The sequence below is a fragment of the Manis pentadactyla genome, chromosome 1 (genome assembly GCF_030020395.1).
Source record: "Manis pentadactyla isolate mManPen7 chromosome 1, mManPen7.hap1, whole genome shotgun sequence".
Taxonomy (NCBI): Eukaryota; Metazoa; Chordata; class Mammalia; order Pholidota; family Manidae; genus Manis; species Manis pentadactyla.
Genome location: NC_080019.1, coordinates 13,101,816 through 13,120,594, shown reverse-complemented (window position 1 = coordinate 13,120,594; position 18,779 = coordinate 13,101,816). Strand labels below are relative to the sequence as shown.

Below are 18,779 nucleotides of genomic sequence, written 5' to 3'. Positions count from 1 at the left end.
CGCAGCAGTCCAGAAGCCTGCCGGCCTCACCTTCTCTGTCAGAACGGGCCTGCCTGGTGCTGGCCAGGCTGCCGCCTCTGCCCCTCCACTGTCACGCCTGTTCCAGGAAAACTAGGCCTGTCCTTCCCGATCAGCGTCTAGACCGTGAGTTCCCAGGGAAGGACGGAAGGAGAGGTCAGGCCCGAGAGGAAATGTCACTTTCCATCGAGGCCCAGCACCACAGGCAGGGAGAGGGGCTGCCTGTGACACACAGAGCTCTGTCCTCATTCCTCCCGCTCTTCAAGCCTCATGGGACTGCAGGTGGCGAGTGCCTGACGCTGGCTGGGCAGGGCAGGCTGCCGGCTGCGCATTGGCAATTAGTCATGGGCCAGGTCCGAGGCTGTGCCTCCCAACAGAGGCAGACAAGACCCACGTGGTGGTGCACTGATCCTGTCGGTCTGGGGCATCTGAGGTGTGCCCAGCTCTGTGCCGGCCCTGGGGCTACAACCCAGAATGAGAGTGAGCCCGGCCCTGCCCTCACGGCGCTCATGCTCAGACAGGCAACGGCGATTTGGTCATGAGTGCTTTGGTGGGGAAGGACAGGGTGCTGGGCACCCATGGGACTCAGGCTTCTGGGACATCAAGTGGACAGGCAGGCCCTCAGCAGCACAGCCTGGGGACTACAGGTGTAGCTTGGGGGGAGGACACACGAGGGTCTAAATCCTGGTTCCACATTTGCTAGCTATGTGACCTTAACTTCTCTGTGCCTCAGTTTTCTTCTGTAAACTGGAGACGGGGAGACAAAATTACCTGTGTCCTAGGGTTGGGGTGAAAAGCAAATGAGGAAAGGAACATTCAGGGGCACCAGCTCACAGTCAGCTGTCCATAAATGTTTCAGCACTGCCCTTGCAGAAACACCACTGTTGCTGATAATACCAAGAGCAATAGTAAGGTACGCATCATCACTGCCGCCATTGCTGTTACCACTGGCATCTGCAGTCTCCCAGCAGCTACCTGAGGTGGGGCAGCCTGGGCAGGGACGTAGGGGAAGGTGAGGGAATAGACAAGGCGCCCCACTTGGGGCACTTGGAGCACCAGGAAGCTTACCTGCGTGGGGCCTTTGTCTCAAGAAACATTGTGGGAGCCCAGTCACCAGGGACACAAGACCAGAGACATATTAGCCACAGAGGAATGATCCAGAGCAACTTAATGGCCACCCCATCGGCCAGGATTAGTCTTGAAGACCCTGCCAGGGCACTGAGAGGTCGACTGTGGGAGAAGGAGGGCAGAGGCCAGAACACTGGGCCTTAGGAAAATGCATGCATATGTTTCATATGAAAGTTCAGAGGTTGAAGGGCCCCATAAGCTCATGAACACTCAAATAGAATTCCTCCAGGCATAGTCCATCGGCAGCCCAGGGATGCCCACAGAGTTGCTCACCCGGGGGGTCAGTAGGGAGGTAGGAATGCCCTGCTGGGTCCCTGTGTGCCACCTTTAATGCTGTTTTCTCATGAGGGACAACAAGACAGCAGACATTGTCTGGAGTCCCCCTGAGATGCAGATGACCCCCTTATTTGGGGGACGTCCAAATGGCCTACAGTCTGTGGTCATTCAGTGTCCCACCACCATTTGTGGAAACTTCCCTGTGTGCCAGGCCTGTAATGCCTCCCCCAGGAACCCGAGACTCCTGGGGAGGGGAAGCTGTGGTACAGAACTGTGCAAACAACACAGGGACACGCAGGTTCTGAGAGAAGGGAGTCGTCCCATTCGGCAGCCCCAGGAAGCAGAATGATGGAGGACTTCCTAGAGGAGGCCCTGATATTTGAACCAGATTCCAAAATGTTGCAAGGAGAAAATGTGTTGTTGAAAGCCTGCAGCAGAGTGGCCAGAATCTCTATAGGATTTGCAGAGATGCAGTAATAACCACATTTTCTAACTTGTGTAGCTGATGCTGTGACACCCCAGGCCCTGCCAACACTGGAGAGACTGCCCCTCCTGGGACTAGCTAATTCCAGCACACCGACCAGTCCAGGGCCTACACTCCAACCTCCTCCTCTACTGGGCCCATACACCCCACTCTCGCCCACTATCTCTCTGCCCCCAGCCACCCCAGGCCCATCTACCACAGGGCTCAGGACAGACCCTATGCCCCAGAGCCTGATGGAATTATTTGAACATCAGTCCTAAGCCTGCTCACCCTGCCACACCTGTTCTTTCCTGCAGAAACCACAGTAAAGGCCTTTGCCCACATTTTCCCCCTCACCCCTCTGCTTCCTGATGACCCTCATGCTTCCCTTTGTGGCATCCTTACCTCCTGTTTCCAGGGATCTATCTGTGAACATAAACTTTTTCCTTCATGACGCTCATTTCCATGTCTGCACATCTTACCACACCTGTTTCAAATCGCAAGCACCCCTACAATCTGAGGTTGCCTTCCTACGGTGGGGGCCGGCTGGCAGGCTCTGTTCCTAGGAGCCAATGAATGACGGAAGGATGGAGACATTGTCTCCTGGGGCCAACAAGCAAATTAAGGGACACTGTAAGAAAGACAGGCTGAGACCGGCCCCACTTTCCAGACAGAGCAGAAGGTGCCCCAAGAATCCGCCAAAGACCTCTTCAAGCTGTGTGACTTCACCAAGTGGACGGACCTTCACAGCAGAGCTCTGCAGAACAAGGCCTCTGGGTCTATTCAAAGACCACAGAGAAGGACCAATAGATTTATTTGGGAATCTTCGGAGGAAGAAACGCTATCACTCCCTTCGCTCAGGGCAAGGACGAGTCCCTGGCACTTGTGACAATGTCCAGCGTCAGAGGCTGCCCGTGGTTGTCAAATGGAACATGTGAAGTGGGTGAGGGCTGCAGAATAGAAAAGCTCAGCCCCGGTCGCTGGGGTCTGTGAAGAAGAGGGGGTTCGGTCACTTTACCGGAGAGGAGGCTCTGGTGAGTTTTTCCTGAAATCCCTGTGGGCCCCAGGGAGAGGCCATGGGGAAGACTGCCATGGGGGGGGCACTGACTGGTCTGGGCAGGGAGGCAGCGGGAAGGGCTCGGCCCCAGCAGTGCAAGGCCTGACCCGCAGGGGCTGAGAGAGGGAAGAAAAGGCCTTGTCTCCCAGCCTTGCACGGCAGCCGGGACAGCCCCGAAGGACATCCCATGAGGTCAGCAGATGGAGCTCAGAGGGCCGCAGGGCAGAGGCCAGAACACTGGGCCAGTCATGTTCCTCTAGGGTCAAAGCCACAGCGCTGTTCCCTCCCCCACCAGCCTCAGAGCCAGGAAGAAAGGGTCCCTTTGAGCCCCGCAGTGAGAGGTCACAGGGGCACCTCTCCCAAGGCTCCCTTCATGTATGGGGCTTGCACCAGCTCTTCCTGCTGCTCAGGAATTGGCTGGCCCAACAGAGCCCATTGTTGGGGTGGGGGGCCCTCAGGGACCCGCCAGTTTTGATCCCTATTTCACCCCGCAGCCAGTAACTGCAGCCTCACTCAGCAGTGCTCTGGGGTCCCCTGGTAGATTCCACGCAGCAGGCTTGGAATCTCTCAACTGCCTTTCAGTTCTTTCACCACATCCTGTGTAGGGTGCCCGGGCCAAGGCCACGTGTGGAGAGGACTGCCCTGCCCCATAGGACCAAGAACCCACCAGAGACAGTCCTCCAGGGAGAGGGTTTCACGAGCAGGGGCATGCCCGCTGCCGCAGAGGAAGGTCTAGGCCTCCATTCCAAATGTACACAGGGTGCCAAAGCCAGGCCAAGACGGACTGCTGGTTTCAGCTTTGGTGGGCAGGGCACTGGAATCATGCCCTCTCTCTCCACCCCACCACAGTTAATATAAAAATGACTGGTGCTGAAACCCCCTGTGGCTCTCAGAGTTTTCCCTGCTTGATCCCCACTGGATGTTTGGCCTTGGAAACTCTCTTCCTTCTCTGAGTCTCAAACTCCACATCTGTAGAACGGGGGAGTGGGGGGTGTTGGAAAGACATATGATGTGAGCCCATATGTAAGTTTCAATTTTCTAGTAGCCACATTAAAAAAGTAAAATGTAGTGTGTGAAATTAATTTTAATAATTTGTCATGAATGCAATATGTATATTACCATTTCAACATATAATGAATATAAAAGTTTTAAGGAGATCATTTTATACTCATTTTTTGATACTGACTTTGAAACTTGGCATGTGTTTTATACCTACAGCACGTCATTCAGACCAGCCTCATTTCAAGCACTCATATCACTTGTGTCAAGCGGCTGTCACATTGGACAACTAAGGACTAGATGATCTTAAGGTCCCTTCTCATTGAGATGGCATCTGATTTCCTGATTGTGCCTCTATGCTTTGCCTGGCACCAGCTTCTCCATCACCAGGCTCTGCCGCCTCCTGCCCAGCCAAGCCCCCCGGACTGTCCTGCTTTACCCAGTGCTGATGCTGGCACTCTGCCTGTGAGATTTAGCCTGCCTGGACTTCCTCCCGAGCCACAGGAGGTCTCGCCCTGGTGCCCCTCTCCATCCAAAGTGTGAGCTTGGTTTCCAAGTCCAGGCTTCCCTGCTGCCCACCCAGCTCAGAATTTCTCTTCTGGTAGCCACTGCCTGCCAACCTGGGGCAGGGAGAGAAAAGAAAGAGAGTTAGAAGTCCACACTCATGGGGGTCCTTTCAGGCAATTCTGTGGGCATTTGCTTCATGCCCAGTGTGAAGCCAGCACTGGGTCAAGCTTGGGGACAACAAAAAAAGCTAAATGACAGTCACATCCTCCCTTAAAACCCCAACCCTGATGTGCATGAAGGAAACAACTGAAGGGTGACATAAAATAATATATACAAAGTGCTAAACTGGAGCTGCACCATCCAAAGCTGTATCAGTCAGGGTCTCAGCAGGAAACAGATGGCACACTCTAGCTGGGTAACTGAGGAGAGTTTAATGAGAGTACTGCTTTAAAATAGGTGGGAAGGGCTTAGGGAAGATGCTTACCACCACCCTGTCTGGGGAGGCCAGGGGACAGAGCCATTGGAGAGGGCAGAGAACACAGCTGAATGGAAAGAGCCACTGAACAAGACATGCAGCAACCAGAGGCAAGCCCACAGGATGGGTACCCCCAGCTCACTCCCCTCCCACCCTCGGATCTTCTGTTGGGTCACCCCGTTGGCTAGACCCAACCTGAAATCAAATGGAAGGGGATCCACGTAAGATAGCCTTCCAGACCACAGAGCAGAGTGGGGTGGAGGTGGAGGGACCAAGAGAAGACATTCCATCCCAGGGACCAGTATGCAAGCATCCCAGGCAGTCAGTGCCAAAGAGGTCAAAATCGTTGCATCTCCTGTCAAGCCAGTAGGCAGAGCTTGTGAAGGAGAGGCTGGTGTCAGGAAAAGTAGAGGCACAGTCAAGAAATTAGAAGGCATCTGAATGAGAAGGGACCTTAAGAATATCTAGTCCCGAGTTGTCCAAATGGCAGCCACTTGACACAAGCGGCTACTGAGCACTTGAAATACAGCTTTTCTGAACAGACATGTGCTGCACATACAAAATACATACCAGGTTTCAACTGTTTCTGTGAGAAGCAGGACCGGGCCTGGGTCCCAGAGGATGAGTGGGCTTTAAGGAGATAAAGAAGGAAGATTTCCACCTTGGACAGCAAACTCCAAGGCAGACAGCCTGAGCAAAGTTAACAGCTGGAGATGAGTTGGCCCTCAGGGCTGCGGTGGTCATGATAAATCTCTGCAGAGACCTAAAGTCTCTATTCCCCCACCAGCTCCAAGATCACAAAATCCCAGTCTTCCTGGAAAGCTTGGGCTTCAGTGAGTCCTCTTAAAGAAGGCAAAGCCTAGGAAGGGCAGAGAGCAAGAAGAAAATCTGACGCGTGTGATCCTCCCCCAGTGCAGTCTGAGAGCGGGCAAAACAGGAGACATTCTTCGGAGTCTAGTGCAGAAGCAAAATGGCTCCGGTTTCTAGATATAGCCCAGGAGATTAAAGTCGAATAGGGTCAGAGTAACAACTACAATCTTTCCAAGTATGAATATGGCTCATTGCATGAGATCTTTATATTTATTAATTGGTTTGATGATCTCAACAGCCATATGAAGGAAAAGAAGGAAGCTGGGGAGAGAGGTAACAAGCACATTGAATACCAAATATGTCCCAGGCATCAGATACAACATATACTTCATGGGTCTGTAATCCCATTATACAGAGAAGGAAACTAAAGATCAAAGGGTAAGTGATTTGTCTGCCGTCAGAGAGCCCTTAAGTGGAATGGGCCTGGAACCCAACCTCTGATTCTAAATCTCTATATACTGTCCACACTCTTAAAGTAGGAGAGGATAATAAGAGCCAGCAGCAAATGAGACCCCCCAAGGCATATGGTTTTATGAGAGGACAGAGAGCCAAGTAATTAAGATATTGTCATTACAAGGGTCAGGGCAGAATTCAGGCTGTGGACAGCAGGTGCCGGAGGTCAGAGAACCACAGCTTCAAAGAGCAGCTGAGAGGAGGCCTCACAGCAGAAGCAAGACACGAGATCATGAAGAGCTGAGATCTGTGTACCCAAGTCAGGTTTCCATGGCAGCCAAACTACCTCTTCTGGGAGCCCTGACCCACCCTCTTCCACAGGCCATACAGAGAACCGCACCACCACCCAAGCTAACACTCACAATCCAAATTTCCACCCCATGCAGTCAATTTCAAGGGCACAGGAAGACATACTGTGTTTAGATTTAGAGTCTGTGTATACTACCAGACAAGCCCTGCTGACCAACAGAGTGAAGTCATAAGTAAGCACCAGGTTACTAACCCCAGCCAGCAAGCACCTAGAGGGACAAAGAGATATGCATCTACCAACATCTTTACCTTAGTTGTTAAAAGCAATGCTTGCTAGGATGCATTTGGTTTGAAAATGCAGGCCATCATTTCCTCTCTGGGTTGTATCTGTAGAGAAAACACCAGAAAGGAAAGGGTCAGCCAGGATTCCTATGGGTTCACATTGAATCAGCCAGTATGATTTGATTGAGCCCCTTCGATCTGGTGGTGGAGGAAGGTGGCGACGGCAACAAGAGAAAAGACCAAAGAACGGCCCCTTCGAGGAGCTGCAGAGGAGCCATCGGGCTGCAGCACTGGGTGGTGCGGCGAAGGCGACCCTCTTTTCTCTGAATCACTCCCTAGAGCATGCTAGCATCTCCAGAGGCCCTGAAGCCATGCCGATGCCTGAACCCCACTCTTGGAGGTTCCAATTTAGTGGTATGAAACAAGGCCAGAAATTAATAGTGTTTAAAAGCAGTCCAACTGCAGCCAGAGTTGAAAAGCACTGATATAAATCCAATTCCACTCTCTCCAATGGCCCTGCCTCCTATTCCCTTTTCCTCACGTCTAGTTTCTGAGGCCACGCATCCCCAGGAGGCAGTATATAATAAAGCGGCCTCCAGGATTGCTGCCATCTGACTAGTAGGGAGACCGACTGCCCCACTTTTAAAACCAGGAGTCAAGCATCCTGGGAAAACCCCTTGGTCCCAGCAAACGTGGAGGTTGGTCCCCTGACTCCAGAACTCCCTACCCACCTGCCCAGAGCTAGGAGCCTGCCCTCCTCTTTGATCTTTCTTGCTCATCCTAGGCCCCACAGATTGGCACGAGGGTCCCAGGGCCCACCAGTCCCCATTTGGCCTCCAGTTCTGGGTCTGGACCCCAGGAGCTGCCCAGTCCCCTTGCTGCCCCAGCCCGGTGTACCCCACACACATTTGAGAAGAGGCAAGGGTAGGCTGAGTTGCAGCTAGTTGGCTGATTTGCCCCATATCTGAAATAGCACCCTTGATGCTAATGTGTTCCTTCCTGTGGTCCTGGGGTTCTAAATCCTGGAGCCATTTACTCAGCAATGTTCATATTTATTTGTGAAATTATATGGACCTTTATAGCACACTTACAAAGACAAATAAATCCCTGCTTGTGTGGCCCAATTTGTTGTTCTAACCTGACACTTTCGTGTCATAATCACCTTTCTTTCAGCTGGTTATAGCCAAAGCTGTTAGGGATTTATTAGAAGCATTTTATAATGTGCTTTACAAGATGTTGTTTGAGACTGTGGCTTTGTTTATGGGGAGAGAGAGAGAGGAAAGGAGCAAAGGCAGCAGGGAGAGGGGAGAGAGGGAGAGAGATGAGAGCCAGGTCACAGGATCTCCTGCCCTGAAAGTACCATCCAGGGACGAGCGTGATAGGAACTCCCTTCCACCCCCACCCCGGCCCCCACCCCCGCTCACCCACCACTTGAAAAACTTTGATCTCTCACTTCTGCAATATTCTTGATCTTCAGAGGTGGGGAAAAAAGACATAGACATCAAGGAGATTTTAAGATAAGACAGGATGACAGGTCCTCCTTTAAAGTTGGTGAAATATCAGCAAGCTTTGCTGGAAATGAACTTTCCTCCCTCCAGCTCTCTCCACCAGAAAGAAGGGGAAAGCAGATGGTGGGGGCGGGGGACCTCCGCCGTAACCTGCCAAGCTCTTCCTGGTGACTGGCCATCGCTCCCTGGGGACTCGCTCACCCTTTCCTAAGGAGGCTTTTGCTGAAAGTGGCCGGGGGAACCCAAGTGGAGAGTCCCAGAACTCACTTGACAAACACTTACTGACAGCCTTGAACTGAAAAGCCAAAATGGGCAAGTCGTGGCTGGTGCCCTCAGAGGGTTTACCCGTGAGCGAGAAGGAGTGTCAGCAAGCTACACACAGGCCCGGGCACTGGGTGCTCTCGTGGGGTCAGGTGCAAAAAGCCCCGGCAGCAAAAGAGGGAAGGACAGCTTTGTGGGTCCCAGGGCCGCATGCAGCTTCCAGCCAGACCCCACAAACAGGAAGCTCTCCAGGGAGGGTCAGGACTTCCATCAGCGACCATCACATGCACATGGTGGCACAATGTTTGAAGGCTGTCACTCATTCTGCACTGCCAAGGACCGGGGCTTTCTGAGGGCTGGAAGACTGTCGCAAGCAAGGCAGAGAAGATTCGTGCCTCTCACGGTGCTGGAGTCCAGGGGCATTTCACTGAGCACAGTGGACCCCAGCAAGACTGCAAAGATGGCCCAGAGCCAGATAACCATTGTAAGGAGTGTGAACTTTATTCTAAATGAAAGGAAAGGTGACTCGTTCTGCATTTTTAAAATATCTTGGGCCCAGTGCCAGGGAGCACACCCAGCACCCAGACCTCAGTTTCTCATACATCTTTCCAACCCAAGGACTCCAGGACTAGGTCAGAGGGACATCCCACATGAGCCCTCAGGGCCTTACAGAGGCAAGAAACAAGTATGCGCTCGAGAAAATAAAGAGATGGAGCATATTAAGTGGACATAGGATTCTGCCAGAAGGAGCTCCCAAAGGCCAAGACTGGAGCACTTTGAGCAACAAATAACACAGTATTTAGGATTATAACCCAACATACAAAATAAATGCCCATGATTCCATACTGATATAAATAAATGATGAATGAATGAGGGAGGGAGGGAGACAGAAGAGACCAAGCTCCCACACAGAATTCCAGGTATTTTACACTGATCCTCTCCCCTCCAGAGAAGGGGTTTAATTCCCAGCTCCCCTGCCCCTTGAGTGTGGGCTACTCTTGAGGACTGGCTTCCAAAGAATGGAATACAAAATGTCGGGAGAAAAAAGTAAGGTCCAGTGGACCCAACTGGCACCCACAACGCCAGCCAGGTGGCCGAGGTCAGCACGACGGGGTAAATCACAGCGGCAGCATGTAGCCCTGATGCGGTGAGATCAGAAGGCGCTTCCACTCGGTGGGCCTCCTTCCCAGAAACCGTGATTCCCGCCTGGACATGAGAAAAACTTCTGGCAAACCCACACTGAGGGGCCTTCCATGGAACGCCTGACCAGTACTCCCCAAAACGACCCAGGTCACATCTGAGTGGCTGCCATAGCCAAGAGGCAGCTTCGGCCACATGAGAACTAAATGTCACGCGGGGTGCTGGATGGGGGCCTGGGGAAGACAAAGGGTGCTGGGGACACAGTGAAATCTGAAGGAAACGTGGAGTTCCATTATCAGCAGTGTGCCACGTTGGGTGCAGAGTTGTGACAAAGGCTCCAGTAGTGGAAGACGCTGACACCAGGGAAGGGGGGGGCGACTCGACACTACCTTGGCAACTTTTCTGGGACTGTAAAGTGATCGTACACCGCTCTAATTATTGTTGCAAAGATCCTTGTGCTGCTGAGCACAGATGAAGTTGCCAGGGAGCAAGTGTGGGGGCACAGAGACAGTGAGAGGGCGGGGAGGCAACAGGGTGGGCAGGAGGGCAGCTGTGGGCGCACATGGGAGGCAGCGGCAGGGTGGGGCAGAGAGCGGGGAGGCGGGCATCAGAGGACAGCTCCTGCCACCCCACCCACGTAACTGACGGGGAGGGGCAGGTTGGAGGGAAGGGAAAGAAACAGGAATCCAACATTTGAGATGCTTTGTCAAACACCCAAATTGAGTTGTCAAAGATGCATGTGGGTGTCCGACCTAGGATTTGGGGAGAGGATGGAGCTGAGGATAAAGGGATCTGCCAGCATCCGTTTCACACGTGCACTGATAAAGATGAGCCATTCTCCCACCAAGTATTCTGTGAGCACCTACTACTCACCAAGCCCTGCTCTGGGCGCTGAGCACTGGGATTGCAGCAGCGAGCAAAGCAAGCAGAAGGGGCCCAGCACCGGCCGAGGTAAGGGCTACAAGGAGTGAAGCAAGAGAGAAAGGGGGCTGCCGGCTGAGACTGGAGGCTTGACCAATATGGGACAAGCCACATGGATACCTGGGGGAAGAACGTTCTGGGCAGAGGGAATAGCAGATGCAAGGGCCCTGCCACGAGGAAGGTGATTAAAACGGGAGACATGCACCTGCCTGAAGAGCACAAAACCAGTGAGGACATGAGAGGCCACACCGGGGGTGTCACCAGGAAGGTGCAGGGCCCCCACACCCTCAAGAGGGAAGGCCAAGCATGTCGGGCAGGAGCTGGTGGCCTCATAGGTCTGCTGGTGAATGGCAGTGACAGTTTGGGGCCAAGAGGGGATAGTCTTTGTTTCAGAAAGATAAAGTGTGGGCCTGGGGGACAGGTGGAGGCCACACCTGAAGATAGAGGCAGTGGTGTCCTGACCTGGAGACTGTGGGGGCTGGGAGTTCCTTACAGCCACTGTAACAAACTCTCACAAACATACTGCTTAAAACAGCACCCATTGGGGGAGGGGCGGAAGATTGCGGCGTGAGAAGAGCAGCAGAAATCTCCTCCCAAAACAACATATATCTATGAAAATATAACAAAGACAACCCTTCCTAGAATAAAGACCAGAGGACACAGGACAATATCCAGACCACATCCGCACCTGAGAGAACCCAGCGCCTCGCGAAGGGGGTAAGATACAAGCCCCGGCCCCGCGGGACCCGAGCGCCCCTCCCCCCAGCTCCCGGCGGGAGAAGAGCAGGCAGAGCGGGAGGGAGACGGAGCCCAGGACTGCCGAGCACCCAGCCCCCGCCATCCGGGCCAGAGTGCAGGGCCCTCGATACTGGGAAAACAGGGCAGCAAGAACAGTGAGCGGGCACTGGAGGCTGGGCGACAGAGGACATAAGAAAACCAAGCGACCATTATTTTTTTTTTTTTGCTTTTTTGCTGTTTTGGTGAGCGCTTTTTGGAAGTCTTAAAGGGATAGGGACCCCAATAATAGGGAAACAGGGCAGCAAGACCGGTGAGCAGATGCCTGAGGCTGGCGCAGGAGAATAAAGAAAAACGAGCAACCACCTTTTTTTTTTTTAATTAAAAAAAATTTTTTTTTTTTTTTTTTTTTGGTGGTCGTTTTGTTTTGGCGGGTGCTTTTTGGAAGTCTTAAAGGGGCAGGGCGGGCCACTTAATCCAGAGGTAGGGAATCCGGGATCTCTGGGCACCCTAACCCCTGGGCTGCAGGGAGCAGGGAGGCCCCTTACGGAGATAAATAGCCTCCCGGCAGCTCCTGCTCCAACGCGACTCCACCATTTTGGAGTAGCTGCCCGAGCCAGGCCACGCCCACAGCAACAGCGGAGATTAACTCCATAGCAGCCGGGCAGGAAGCAGAAGCCCTGTCTGCGCGCAGCTGCGCAGGACAAGCCACTAGAGGCCGCTGTTCTCCCAGGAGAGGAGGGCCACAAGCCAACAAGAAAGGAAGTCCTTCCAGCCGTCACTCGTCCCAGTTCTGCAGACTATTCCTATCACCATGAAAAGGCAAAGCTACAGGCAGACAAAGATCACAGAGACAACACCAGAGAAGGAGACAGACCTAACCAGTCTCCCTGACAAAGAATTCAAAATAAGAATCATAAACATGCTGACAGAGATGCAGAGAAATACGCAAGAGAAATGGGATGAAGTCCGGAGGGAGATCACAGATGCCAGAAAGGAGATCGCAGAAATGAAACAAACTCTGGAAGGGTTTATAAGCAGAATGGATAGAATGCAAGAGGCCATTGATGGAATTGAAATCAGAGAACAGGAACGCATAGAAGCTGACATAGAGAGAGACAAAAGGATCTCCAGGAATGAAACAATATTAAGAGAACTGTGTGACCAATCCAAAAGGAACAATATCCGTATTATAGGGGTCCCAGAAGAAGAAGAGAGAGGAAAAGAGATGGAAAGTATCTTAGAAGAAATAATTGCTGAAAACTTCCCCACACTGGGGGAGGAAGTAATCGAAAAGACCACGGGAATACACAGAACCCCCAACAGAAAGGATCCAAGAAGGGCAACACCAAGACACATAATAATTAAAATGGCAAAGATCAAGGACAAGGAAAAAGGGTTAAAGGCAGCTAGAGAGAAAAAGGTCACCTATAAAGGGAAACCCATCAGGCTAAGATCAGATTTCTCAACAGAAACCCTACAGGCCAGAAGAGAATGGCATGATATATTTAATACAATGAAACAGAAGGGCCTTGAACCAAGGATAGTGTATCCAGCACGACTATCATTCAAATATGATGGTGGGATTAAACAATTCCCAGACAAACAAAAGCTGAGGGAATTTGCTTTCCACAAACCACCTCTACAGAACATCTTACAGGGACTGCTCTAGATGGGAGCACTCCTAGAAAGAGCACAGCACAAAACACCCAACATATGAAGAATCGAGGAGGAGGAACAAGAAGGGAGAGAAGAAAAGAATCTCCAGACAGTGTATATAACAGCTCAATAAGCGAGCTAAGTTAGGCAGTAAGGTACTAAAGAGGCTAACCTTGAACCTTTGGTAACCACGAATTTAAAGCCTGCAATGGCAATAAGTACATATCTTTCAATAGTCACCCTAAATGTTAACGGGTTGAATGCACCAATCAAAAGACACAGAGTAACAGAATGGATAAAAAAGCAAGACCCATCTATATGCTGCTTACAAGAAACTCACCTCAAACCCAAAGACATGTTCAGATTAAAGTCAAGGGATGGAAAAACATTTCAAGCAAACAACAGTGAGAAGAAAGCAGGGGTTGCAGTACTAATATCAGACAAAATAGACTTCAAAACAAAGAAAGTAACAAGAGATAAAGAAGGACACTACATAATGATAAAGGGCTCAGTCCAACAAGAAGATATAACCATTCTAAATATATATGCACCCAAAACAGGAGCACCAGCATATGTGAAACAAATACTAACGGAACTAAAGGGGGATATAGACTGCAATGCATTCATTCTAGGAGACTTCAACACACCACTCACCCCAAAGGATAGATCCACTGGGCAGAAAATAAGTAAGGACACGGAAGCACTGAACAACACAGTAGAGCAGATGGACCTAATAGACATCTATAGAACTCTACATCCAAAAGCAGCGGGATATACATTCTTCTCAAGTGCACATGGAACATTCTCCAGAATAGACCACATACTAGGCCACAAAAAGAGCCTCAGAAAATTCCAAAAGATTGAAATCCTACCAACCAACTTTTCAGACCACAAAGGCATAAAATTAGAAATAAACTGTACAAAGAAAGCAAAGAGGCTCACAAACACATGGAGGCTTAACAACACGCTCCTAAATAATCAATAGATCAATGACCAAATCAAAATGGAGATTCAGCAATATATGGAAACAAATGACAACAACAACACTAAGCCCCAACTTCTGTGGGACACAGCAAAAGCAGTCTTAAGAGGAAAGTATATAGCAATCCAAGCATATTTAAAAAAGGAAGAGCAATCCCAAATGAATGGTCTGATGTCACAATTATCGAAATTGGAAAAAGAAGAACAGATGAGGCCTAAGGTCAGCAGAAGGAGGGACATAATAAAGATCAGAGAAGAAATAAATAAAATTGAGAAGAATAAAACAATAGCAAAAATCAATGAAACCAAGAGCTGGTTCTTCGAGAAAATAAACAAAATAGATAAGCCTCTAGCCAGACTTATTAAGAAGAAAAGAGAGTCAACACAAATCAACAGTATCAGAAACGAGAAAGGAAAAATCATGATGGACCCCACAGAAATACAAAGAATTATTAGAGAATACTATGAAAACCTATATGCTAACAAGCTGGGAAACCTAGGAGAAATGGACAACTTCCTAGAAAAATACAACCTTCCAAGATTGACCCAGAAAGAAACAGAAAATCTAAACAGACCAATTACCAGCAACGAAATTGAAGCGGCAATCAAAAAACTACCAAAGAACAAAACCCCCTGGCCAGATGGATTTACCTCGGAATTTTATCAGACATACAGGGAAGACATAATACCCATTCTCCTTAAAGTTTTCCAAAAAATAGAGGAGGAGGGGATACTCCCAAACTCATTCTATGAAGCTAACATCACCCTAATACCAAAACCAGGCAAAGACCCAACCAAAAAAGAAAACTACAGACCAATATCCCTGATGAACGTAGATGCAAAAATACTCAACAAAATATTAGCAAACCGAATTCAAAACTACATCAAAAGGATCATACACCATGACCAAGTGGGATTCATCCCAGGGATGCAAGGATGGTACAACATTCGAAAGTTCATCAACATCATCCACCACATCAACAAAAAGAAAGACAAAAACCACATGATCATCTCCATAGATGCTGAAAAAGCATTTGACAAAGTTCAACATCCATTCATGATAAAAACTCTCAGCAAAATGGGAATAGAGGGCAAGTACCTCAACATAATAAAGGCCATCTATGATAAACCCACAGCCAACATTATATTGAACAGCGAGAAGCTGAAAGCATTTCCTCTGAGATCGGGAACTAGACAGGGATGCCCACTCTCTCCACTGTTATTTAACATAGTACTGGAGGTCCTAACCACGGCAATCAGACAAAACAAAGAAATACAAGGAATCCAGATAGGTAAAGAAGAAGTTAAACTGTCACTATTTGCAGATGACATGATACTGTACATAAAAAACCCTAAAGACTCCACCCCAAAACTACTAGAACTGATATCGGAATACAGCAAAGTTGCAGGATACAAAATCAACACACAGAAATCTGTGGCTTTCCTATACACTAACAATGAACCAACAGAAAGAGAAATCAGGAAAACAACTCCATTCACAATTGCAACAAAAAAAATAAAATACCTAGGAATAAACCTTACCAAAGAAGTGAAAGACTTATACTCTGAAAACTACAAGTCACTCTTAAGAGAAATTAAAGGGGACACTAACAGATGGAAACTCATCCCATGCTCGTGGCTAGGAAGAATTAATATCGTTAAAATGGCCATCCTGCCCAAAGCAATATACAGATTTGATGCAATCCCTATGAAACTACCAGCAACATTCTTCAATGAACTGGAACAAATAATTCAAAAATTCATATGGAAACACCAAAGACCCCGAATAGCCAAAGCAATCCTGAGAAAGAAGAATAAAGTAGGGGGGATCTCACTCCCCAACTTCAAGCTCTACTATAAAGCTATAGTAAACAAGACAATTTGGTACTGGCACAAGAGCAGAGGCACAGACCAATGGAACAGACTAGAGAATCCAGACATTAACCCAGACATATATGGTCAATTAATATTTGATAAAGGAGCCATGGACATACAATGGCGAAATGACAGTCTCTTCAACAGGTGGTGCTGGCAAAACTGGACAGCTACATGTAGGAGAATGAAACTGCACCATTGTCTAACCCCATATACAAAAGTAAACTCAAAATGGATCAAAGACCTGAATGTAAGCCATGAAACCATTAAACTCTTGGAAGAAAACATAGGCAAAAACCTCTTAGACATAAACATGAGTGACCTCTTCTTGAACATATCTCCCCGGGCAAGGAAAACAACAGCAAAAATGAGTAAGTGGGACTATATTAAGCTGAAAAGCTTCTGTACAGCAAAAGACACCATCAATAGAACAAGAAGGATCCCTACATTACGGGAGAATGTATTTGAAAATGACACATCCGATAAAGGCTTGACGTCCAGAATATATAAGGAGCTCACACGCCTCAACAAACAAAAAACAAATAACCCAATTAAAAAATGGGCAGAGGAACTGAACAGACAGTTCTCCAAAAAAGAAATACAGATAATACAGATGGCCAACAGACACATGAAAAGATGCTCCATGTCGCTAATTATCAGAGAAATGCAAATTAAAACTACAATGAGGTATCACCTCACACCAGTAAGGATGGCTGCCATCCAAAAGACAAACAACAACAAATGTTGGCGAGGCTGTGGAGAAAGAGGAACCCTCCTACACCGCTGGTGGGAATGTAAGTTAGTTCAACCATTGTGGAAAGCAGTATGGAGGTACATCAAAATGCTCAAAACAGACTTACCATTTGACCCAGGAATTGCACTCCTAGGAATTTACCCTAAGAATGCAGCAATCGAGTATGAGAATGATCAGTGCACCCCTATGTTTATCGCAGCACTATTTACAATAGCCAAGAATTGGAAGCAACCTAAATGTCCATCAATAGATGAATGGATAAAGAAGATGTGGTACATATACACAATGGAATACTACTCAGCCATAAGAAAAGGGCAAATCCAATCATTTGCAGCAACATGGATGGAGCTGGAGGGTATTATGCTCAGTGAAACAAGCCAAGCGGAGAAAGAGAAATACCAAATGATTTCACTTCTCTGTGGAATATAAGAACAAAGGAAAAACTGAAGGAACAAAACAGCAGCAGAATCACAGAACTCAAGAATGGACTAACAGGTACCAAAGGGAAAGGGACTGGGGAGGATGGGTGGGTAGGGAGGGATAAAGGGGGGGAGAAGTAGGGGGGTATTAAGATTAACATGCATGGAGGGGTAGGAGAAAAGGGAGGGCTGTACAACACAGAGAAGGCAAGTAGTGATTCTACAACATTTTGCTATGCTGATGGACAGTGACTGTAAAGGGGTTTATAGGGGAGACCTGGTATAGGGGAGAGCCTAGTAAACATAATATTCGTCATGTAAGTGTAGATTAGTGATACCAAAAACAAAGCAAAACAAAACAAAAAAAAAAGGGCAGTTCCTGTGTGGTGACCTCCAATGAGTTCTACACAATGATATAAAGGGCATATAAAAGTGTAGGCAAAGGGTCTGTTTGTGTTTATACAGAGGATCAAAGCCTAATTGGGCTACCCGGAAAATGAACTAAGATATGATATGAAAAAGAACTTCCAACATCAGCACTCTCTGGAAGACTCATGCCAGAAGATGATCATCAAAAAACCCCAACAAAGATCCAGGCGCTGCTACAGGTGTAGATGCACTCATCCCACCAGTTCCTGGACTTGCCATGGGAATGAAGAAGGAGATATCTAAGCTGGCCTGTGCATACAGTAAAACAACAAATTTGACTGGATCTATACTGTTGGAACTCAACCAAGAATTAGGAGAATTGCAAATTGTAGCGCTCCAAAATCTTACAACTACAGACTATTTACTGTTAAAAGAACATAAGGGATGTGAACATTCCCCAGGAATGGGTTGTTTTAATTTGTCTAATTTCTCTCAGACTGTTCAAGTTCAGTTGGACAATATCCACCATATCATAGATAAGTTTTCATAAATGCCTAAGGTGCCTAACTGGTTTTCTTGGTTTCACTGGAGATGGCTGGTAATTACAGGTATGATTTGGTTATGTAACTATACTCCTATTATGTTAATGTGTGTGCGCAATATAAGTAGTAGCTTAAAACCTATACATGCTGAAGTTACTCTACAAGAAGATATGTCAAAGAAATAATCAATCTTCCCATGTTTTCTTCCGCCTGCTACTTCTATAGCTTTTCTTCTTCCTTCCTAATTACAACCCTTAAATAGAATTCGTGCCTCATATCAAATTTACCGAGTATCATAATTCTTCCAAGTGGTAAAGATACCTCAAGACAAATGCTGGGCATAGAAGCTACAGGGCATAAATATGCAAAGAAGTAAAAAGCTAACCTTTTCAAACAATAAGGCTTCCCTCTCACTTACCAACTTCACATTTCCCTGTATGGCCCCGGAAGATGACTGGTTAGCCAGAGACGGGTAAGATTCCTCAAGGGAGGAACAACCTAAGACAGGCACAGTCGCAGGGGGGCCATCAGGTGAGAAATTGGGGATCAACAGAGGTGAGGCTTAGAACCTCACCCCCCCTGTTCTGAGAGAAATCTTCTGCATACGTGGATGTTTTATTGCCCTTGTCTAGCTTGGATTAACACATAGTCTACAGGCACACACCTGATCATCTACATTTGCTCTCTTACAACACTAAACTATGTTTTCTACCTTTATCTTGTATCTACCTACCACTTCAGCATTTTATTTTATTTTTTATTTTTTTAAATAATTATTTTTTATTGAAGGGTAGTTGACGCACAGTATTACATTACATTAGTTTCAAGTGTACAACAC

General features: G+C 48.2%; 1 long non-coding RNA gene across 1 annotated transcript in view; it reads right to left on the bottom strand.

Annotated features, from left to right (window-relative positions):
- Positions 1-18,779, bottom strand: part of LOC130679600 (uncharacterized) — a 70,154-nt gene that overhangs the window by 36,145 nt on the left and 15,230 nt on the right. The window contains exon 3 of the long non-coding RNA XR_008992613.1: positions 6,805-6,882. This is a non-coding gene — a long non-coding RNA (uncharacterized LOC130679600). The remainder of the gene's footprint in view (positions 1-6,804; positions 6,883-18,779) is intronic.